The 9,442-nt window shown below is 33.8% G+C and overlaps 2 protein-coding genes across 2 annotated transcripts in view; both read right to left on the reverse strand.

The window, feature by feature from the left end:
- The window catches only part of LOC139520265 (uncharacterized), a 28,369-nt gene extending 21,741 nt beyond the window's left edge, over positions 1-6,628 (reverse strand). The window contains exon 1 of the mRNA XM_071312767.1: positions 6,473-6,628. The gene's annotated coding sequence lies outside the window, so the exon portion shown is untranslated. The remainder of the gene's footprint in view (positions 1-6,472) is intronic.
- The window catches only part of LOC139520268 (temptin-like), a 70,498-nt gene that overhangs the window by 42,690 nt on the left and 18,366 nt on the right, over positions 1-9,442 (reverse strand). The gene's annotated exons all lie outside the window — the stretch shown is intronic.

Raw genomic sequence — 9,442 nt, forward strand, 5'->3', positions numbered from 1 at the left:
TAATTGTCATGATAATATGTTAATTTTCTCGTTTGAATTGTTTTACATTGTCTTATCGGGGTCTTTTATAGCTGACTATGCGGTATGGGCTTTGCTCATTGTTGGAGGCCGTATGGTGACCTATAGTTGTTAATTTCTGTGTCATTTTGGTCTTTTGTGGATAGTTGTCTCATTGGCAATCATACCACATCTTCTTTTTTATAAGCTTGTTTTTCCCGGAGCAATACATTGCATGTAGTTTTTAAAAAATCTACATATCTCACGGTGTTTTAATAGATAACTAAAGAAAATTATAAAAAGTACCATCGGTGACGGGAACGGGCAGATACAACGAAATTCCTCAAATCAAGTTATTTTTTCTCTTTCTAATAAACTCAACATCAATAACTTTCCTCACATAATACAGTTTTACTTTTATCCTATTTTTTTTTGTAACATGAACGTACGTTTACGATATATTACAAAATTTAGTAGTATTGTATATCCTGTTATCCAAAGACGTATAAAAATTGTATTAGATATTGTGTGTGCTAAAATGCAAAGACGTTTTACAACCTTCATCTGAGTTCAATTAATCATTTTATTATGTAGAAACCTATGTATTCATATACTTTTTGAAGTCGTTTCAGTCCTAAAAAGCTACTTTAACCATGAAATATGGTACTCTGAAACTGTACGCACTTAAATTACCACCCCAAAAACTAAATTTAATATCTTTTGATTTCACCAAAATAGATGTTAAAAGTGTTTATTGAAGATGTTTAGACTCATAGATCATACAAACTTCCATTTAAACATTTATTATATATTACAGTTTTCGTCGAAAATGATTTTTGAACAAATGTGTACAGAAAATTCCATATTTTTAACGACCTATACCACTAAAACAATAACGAGTAGATTTAAACAAATCGGACGTCCTGAAAGCCTATGTCGAGTTTAAAGTATTTAGATTAAGTAAGTAAAACCTAATGCTTTGTTATACAGAAAAGGTGAATTACATAATTATGATATATACGGAAATCTAAATGACCTCTAAGTGACAATGATGACATTATTATGTAATTTCAATTACAGATGTACCATTGTTAAAAGTTCTGAACGACACTTTGTACAGATTTTGTGTCATGGATGTATGTACTATATATACCTTCTTTTTCTTAATGTATATATGAAAAACTTGGTTGATAAGTTTTATTGAATTTGAATCTCCAGCCTTTCACTCATTGTAATGGTTGGTAGCTGCGTGGGAGACCTTGATTAACTAAATCACCTAGTCTTTAGATAAAAGATAATTATCCAACGAAGCTTTATTTGGTCGGGTTGTTGCCTCTTTGACACATTCCCCATTTCCATTCTCAATTTTATTATAGGTATACAAAACTGCAGAGAACATAATTAACAATATGAACATTTTGTTAATGAAAAAGACAATTAGATGCTTATATATAACTACGTTAATATGAAAGTTCTGAGTTTCCAACTTTTACGCAAAAAACAAAACACATCAAATTGTAAATAACAGTTTTTTTACACGATTAGTATATATTTGCAATATAAGTAGACTTGACACTTGCCCGATGTCATAGTTCATCTGGCAATTAGACCATGTCCGAAACTAGTAGACTGCCCACTTTATGTAAGTGATTAATTTGTCCTGGTAAAATATGTCTGGGCAGACAAATATTACTTTAGTCTAGTATAAAAAGTCCATGGTTACAGAATTTAGTCCGATGTTAGTAATCTATGTCCCCAGACTAATTTTCCTAGAAAATCATGTCCTATAAAATATCCTATTTTATATGTATAATATATTCAATTACTTATAAACCAGGGAAATTGAAATGTTATTTTTTGTTATTGTTTCAGAGTTGCGTATTTATATTTTTGATAAAATGAATGTCCCCAGACTAATTTTCGTAGGATATCATGTCAATGTGTTTAATATTACTGGGTAAAGATGCCCATATCCTTTATTTTAAAAAGGAAATATTATAAACAATGGCAACTCAATATTTATGTATTAATAATGTTAAAGTGTTGTGCATTAATAGTTAATAGAGTTCATGTCCAGACTAATTTTCCTATGAAATCATGTCCATGTCATTATATTCCTAGGTAAAAATGTCCATGCTCTTTATTTTAAAGGTAAATTTAACTGTTATATTTTAATATAGTTTTACAGTTGTGTATCACTATTTAAGTAAAATTCATGTCCCAATGTACCAGATTAATTTTCCAAGGACTAGGTTATAACGTACATGTCCTTTATTTTAACAGGGAAAAAAACAAAAACAATGAAACTTTCCAATCTTAACTAAGATCTTTTTTTTATTTTGAATAGTTTTTATATTATAATAAAAATGTATAGCAAAATAAGTCTTGGGACATTTTTCCTAGGAAAACAAGTGCCAGACATATTTTACTACCTATGGACTTATTTTCCTAGGAAAACTTGTCCTAGGACTTATATTTCTAGTAAAATCATGGACATGGACTTCATTAACTAGGAGAAAAAGTCTGGGGAACAAATTTTCCTACCGGACCAAATCTACTGTTACATCTAAACCTAACTTGACCATGTAACATAAAATATTGTCCCCATGAAGTATTGTCTGTCGGACAAAATTTCATATAAAATATTGTCCACTGACAGTTTTTCATAATGAAATATTGTCATTGACAATATTTTATTATGAAATAGTGTCCTTGTCCATGAAATTTTGTCATCTCCTTCTGCACAATATTTCACTATGAAATTCTGTTCATGACAATACTTCACTATGAAATACTGATCAATACTGGATTTGGAAATCTTTTTTAACCGAATTATTACATAATTAGAAATAGTAGCACACAAGCATGTTTCATGCACATTTTTATATTTATAACTAAAATATAAAAAAGAAGATGTGGTATTATTGCCAATGAGACAACTACCCACAAAAGACCAAAATGATACAGACATTAACAACTATAGGTCACCGTACGGCCTTCAACAATGAGAAAAGCCCATACCGCATAGTCAGCTATAAAAGGCCCCGATAAGACAATGTAAAACAATTCAAACGAGAAAACTAACGGCCTTATTTATGTAAAAAAAGAACGAAAAACAAATATGTAACACATAAACAAACGACAACCACTGAATTACAGGCTCCTTACTTAGTTTTCTAGCTTTATATGTTTCACCTTTTTTTTTTTAAATATATCGGGGAATTTTATAACTGACTATACGGTATAGTTTTACTTCATTGTTGACTTTTGTACGTTGAACTATAATAATTGCTTTATACAAACTCTACATGTACTTCATATAAACTTTGGTGGAAAGTTGTCTCACTGGCCAACACCACATCTATATGTAAAAAAACCAGTTGGAATGAAATCTAAGGCACTCGGCAAACTAAGTTCAACGAGCTCCTATGGCTGCTTTCGTTTAGGCTAAATTTGGACCAACATCGGCATTTGAAAGAGCCTCAAATGGTGAAAAGAAATAGTCATTAAAGTTTGGTTTTTTTTGGCAGTTCTATACTTTTTGAAACTTTATTTCCTCTGGAATATATTTATTTACAGTTGATTTCATCTGCATGGAATAACGTTGAAAGTCCCAATTTTCGATAGAAACATTCCTATTAGATGTACACTGGTTAAACATTGTAATTTTGGCTTTGGATGACTGATATGTTATGTTCATCGACTTCGAATAAGTTAACAGATAAAAATTTACAATAACATACAGAAAAAGGGTCGTCGATGCCATCTCGAATACCTTAATAAGAAAGTGATTTATGACGGTTTTTGTCAACGAACTGTACAGTGATTATTTAAAAACGCACAACGAACTCGACACATTTGGTGAGACGAACGATACAGTAAGAGAAAACTTAAGAAGTATGATATTGCGTTTATTTTGAGTTCTAGGGAACATTTGAAGGCACGTAGTAATTCAATGTATAGTTATTTATTATTGCTTAAGGTAAAATACGCAAAAGTGTATGCACGAAAAGATATTCAGCATTGTTTATCATATAAAACGTATGAAATTGCACCATGTATGTGCGTTTTGCATCTAGCAGTTTTATCAAACGCTCTAAGCAATATCTAAAACGTACAACAACTGTATAAAAGAGTACTCGCAGTTATCGGTCGGACAGCTAGTTCAAAGCCACTAACAACTAATAAAAAAATCATGGAACTAAGACTAAACTATCAATCCGTACACATCCAACATCCCATGGATTTAGTGTAAAGAAGTCATCGATAGCCATGTTTTTATAGTAAGGAATTTATATTATTACTAATAGTGAGTTTAAAATTTGCATAGATACTTTACAAATGGTAAATAATAGATTTAAGAATTGTCAAATAGATATAGGAAGATGTGGTATGAGTGCCAATGAGACAACTCTCCATTGTATGTTAAATATATACACAAAAATTCCTATATACATTGTACCTTCTCTAACATGAATATAATATGTTGATAACCCCCCTCCCCCTTCATGAGACACAATTCCATGACAATCTGTCTATGAAATACTGTCTCAATACTCACAAAATATAACCAAAATATAACCTCCGTTTAACAGAAAGAATTTCATAGTATTAATCTGTGAATATTGTCTCAATTCACACAAAATATAACCTCCCTTTAACAAGATAAAGTTCCATAGTATTCATCTGTGAAATATTACATGTATATACAGACAAAATTTCACTATGAAAATTTGTCCTTCTCTTGACATTTTTCCATTGACGAGGACAATATGTCATGATACATAGTTATGAAATATTGTCTTGTGGTACAATATTTCATAGGACAATATTTTGCTTTACAACCACACCCATCAGGCAACTTGTTTAAAAGTTGTTCCTAATATGCAATCAATTGGTTGATAAAACGACTGCTGTTTATATAAAAAGAACATGGATGAACAGTGCATAATGGTTAAACTATTCTTTAAAGATGCAACTTAAATTAAAAAAAGATCGATTGTTGTCTGCTTAACGTCTAGTGTGATAATAAATGTTGTTTAAAAGGCCCTCAATTTGGCGGCATTTTCAAAATAAATCGAGACCTATTGATCGATCACCGAACAAAGACGGACGACGTTACTGATATAGAAAAAGTCTGAAAAAATTGAAACTGAAGAGTATAAAAACAAATCTTGAACTTTCTTGATAAAGTAAACTAGCTCTTTCAGAAAAATAAACGACTATCACAGGAACGTCACTTGTTATGGTAACAACAGCCGGGAAATTATAAAGATTCCTATATATAGACATACAATCCTTTTGACTTGAAGCATATCCAATTTACACCAGAAGAAATTGAACAGTCGTATACTCCTATATAAGGGTCACGATCCCGTGGTAGTCGCATGACTGTGACAGTTTCAACACCAGTTCGGTTTTCATATATATAATGTGATTTAAAGTTCTACCATATATCCAGTAAGACATGTGGCATATATCATTGATATACTGGCTGTTATGAAATTTTGTTTTTGTTAATTCCGCTCGTGGGATTAATACAAAACATTGAAACCTAGCTATTATGGCGACAAATCCTATGTTAAACGCAATTAATGGACTAAGACTGAAGATCAAGAAAAACTAAGGACACATTCAATATCCAATTGATTTAGTGTAAACTGCAAAGACGTCATTAACAGTCATGCAGAGAAAACATGGCATTGTGCAATGCCAAAATGCGGGCATCGACTGTTTGTAGAATATTCATTTTTCATTTCTTGTTTTGTCTAAAATCAGGCTGTTGGGTTACTTGATTGATATGTTTTACATTTTATTATTTCTGAGCATTTTATTGCGCTTTTTATAGTATGGATTTTGCTCGTTGTTGAAGTAAACAGCTAATATGCAATACGCTGGCAATTCCTTGATCAAACGTCATTCGGACTCTGGTGTGAAATTGTCTCATTGGTATTTAACCACAAAAAGGGAGTGTTTAGAAACTTGTGGGGAGTGTTTTAAATCAAAGTTAATAACGCTTTATAGAGTGTTTCACATTTAGATAGATGACACTGTAGGATGTTTTGAACCTATGTTCATCAGTAACACACTGTAGGGGAGTGTTAACAAATTCCGACACCGGGGCTGTAAATGTCACTAAAGCTTTTTCAGAGGCAGTCTAAATTTACCATTGCGAACCCCTTTCCTTCGCCAGCATTTGTTTACTATCTTATATCCGTCGTTCTGAGTATGGCACTACATGCATGCACTTAATAAGTAGTTACATTCTTCCGTCCATCGATAACCACAAATTTTATAATTCTTTCATCATTGAAAATTCAAATCCTTTAAAAATTTTAGACCAATTTTCAATGTCTTTCGTAAAGAACGTTGAAATTAGAACAGCAGGCATATATATATATACATGTAGTTAAATAATAGTTTTAAAAGTTGTTTACCTATTGCACACGTGGTAGATAATGAAAATGAGACTAACCTTATACTTGTAAATATCGTCCTTCCATTTATTTTTCTTACTTCCTCTATACAAATAGTTTTAAATTAAAAGGTTCCTGGATCGTGATATCACAATAAATATAAGTTAAGTAGTTGTCAACTTGTATCTTGATCTGACGAGAGTATCTTTTAAAGTAAACGAAACATCACACAAACAGAAACTTATCGAAATATTCAGACTTAAATCTGGTATTATGTATATATAGGAGCTCTTTTAGAAATAGTGAAACATAAAAACAATCTGTAATAATTCGAAATAAGCATGTTTGTACGGATATCTTTGCGTAACAATATTTGAGCCGAATAATATTAATTTTCCGTGAAATAAGCCGGGGAGGACAAAATCATTTCTGGTAGCGGGAATAGGAATCACATTTTCAGTTTTTTCCCAATACATTAAAAAAATCGTTATTATCAATATCAGCATTTTTAGGCAAAGGTTTGCAAATGTCTAAATTGGATCAGTGGTTTAGACCAAAATGTATTTTCATGATTAATTTGAATAAATCGAGATGTGGAGATACGGTGGACTAGTAGACAAAAATGATTTTGAGGTCAATATACAGTTATAATTTTTTTTCTGGAAAGCAAGAATCTAAAAAATATATTTGTCAATGCAAAATAATACGATTGTAAAAAAAGGACTACAGAAAACAAAGCCTTGCCAAAACTATTATATTTCAAACCTGGTTGAATCAATTGATCTGTTAGAAAGTAGCAAAGTACCAACATTAGTTATCTAAAGTCAATATGATGCATGTACTTTATAGTTTGTAATTGTAACTGCTATAAATATATATCTGGAATGAGTTAGTTGTTTTGTGGATATGACTTATCCATTTCCCATGTTGTTGCTTTGACATCTATTTCGCGAGCTACTACTTGATCCTACTTCGGCGTACATTATATCTTCCTAGGTTTATTGCTTGGATACAAGTTTGGTTCTTCGGATGTTGCTTTTGACACATAATTTATCCTCTTTCCAGGTTGTTGCTGACACATAAGCTATCCTTTCTCATGTTTTTTTGACACACAAGTTAAGATCCTTTCACGGGAACACAAAGATTATCCTATCCCAATGTTGCTGCTGATACATTAGTGACTCTATCCTCGATGTGTTGCTGTAACATAAGTGATCCTCTTCTCAGGTTATTGTTGACACATAAGATATCCTATCCAATGGTAATTGCTGACACATAAGCTATCCTATCCAATGGTTATTTCTGACACATAAGCTATCCTATCCAATGGTACTTGCTGACACATAAGCTATCCTATCCAATGGTTATTGCTGACACACTAATTATCCTATCATCATGTTGTTGCCGAGTGACACATAAGTTATTCTATCTCCAGGTTGCTGCTGAAACATTTGTAATATAATCTCGGAGTTGATGCTGAAACATAAGTGACCTTCTTCCCATGTTATTGCTGACACAAACGTTATCCTACCCCTGGTTGTTGCTAACACAAACGTTATCATATTCCCACGTTGCTGCTGACACATAAGTTATCCTAACCTGGGGTTTTGTTGACATATTATCTATCCTATCCTGATGTTTTTTTCTGAAACATAAGTTATCACATCCCCAGTTTGTTTCTGGCACACAAGCTATCCTTATTTCAGGATGTTGTTGGTACATACGTTACCCTGTCCCCAGGTTGTTGCTGACAAACCGGATATCCTATTCATAAGGCTTGCCTATCAACAGGTTGTTGTTCCATGCATTATCATATCCCTGGGTTGTTACTGACACTTGAGGTATCACATACCAAGGCTGCTGCTGACACATAAGTTATCTAGTCCCCAGGATGCTGCTGACACATAAGTTATCTAGTCCCCAGGATGCTGCTGACACATAAGTTATCTAGTCCCCAGGCTGCTGCTGACACACAAGTTATCTAGTCCCCAAGCTGCTGCTGACACAAAAGTTATCTAGTTCCCAGGCTGTTGCTGACATATAAGTTATCTAGTCCCCAGGCTGCTACTGACACATAAGTTATCTAGTCCTCAAGCTGATGCTGACACATAAATTAGCTAGTCCCCAGGATGCTGCTGACACATACGTTATCTAGTCCTCAGGCTGCTGCTGACACATAAATTATCTAGTCCTCAGGATGCTGCTGACACATACGTTATCTAGTCCCAAGGATGCTTCTGACACATACGTTATCTAGCTCCCAGGATCCTGCTGACACATAAGTTATCTAGTCTCCAGGCTGCTGCTGACACACAAGTTATCTAGTCTCCAGGATGCTGTTGACACATACGTTATCTAGTTCCCAGGCTGCTGCTGACATATAAGTTATCTAGTCCCCAGGCTGCTGCTGATACATACGTTATCTAGTCCTCAAGCTGCTGCTGACACATAAATTAGCTAGTCCCCAGGATGCTGCTGACACATACGTTAGCTAGTCCTCAGGCTGCTGCTGACACATAAATTATCTAGTCCCCAGGATGTTGCTAACACATACGTTATCTAGTCCCAAGGATGCTGCTGACACATACGTTATCTAGCTCCAAGGCTGCTGCGGACACATAAGTTATCTAGTCTCCAGGCTGCTGCTGACACATAAGTTATCTAGTCCTCAGGCTGCTGCTGACACACAAGTAATCTAGTCTCCAGGATGCTGTTGACACATAAGTTATCTAGTCTCCAGGATGCTGTTGACACATACGTTATCTAGCTCCCAGGATCCTGCTGACACATACGTTATCTAGCTCCCAGGATCCTGCTGACACATACGTTATCTAGTCTCCAGGCTGCTGCTGACACATAAGTTATCCAGTCCTCAGGCTGCTGCTGACACATAAGTTATCTAGTCTCCAGGATGCTGTTGACACATAAGTTATCTAGTCTCCAGGATGCTGTTGACAAATAAGTTATCTAGTCCGCAGGTTGTTGCTGATACATAAGTTATTCAGTCACCAGGTTGTTGCTGACACATA

The sequence above is a fragment of the Mytilus edulis genome, chromosome 4, assembly GCF_963676685.1.
Source record: "Mytilus edulis chromosome 4, xbMytEdul2.2, whole genome shotgun sequence".
Lineage (NCBI taxonomy): Eukaryota > Metazoa > Mollusca > Bivalvia > Mytilida > Mytilidae > Mytilus > Mytilus edulis.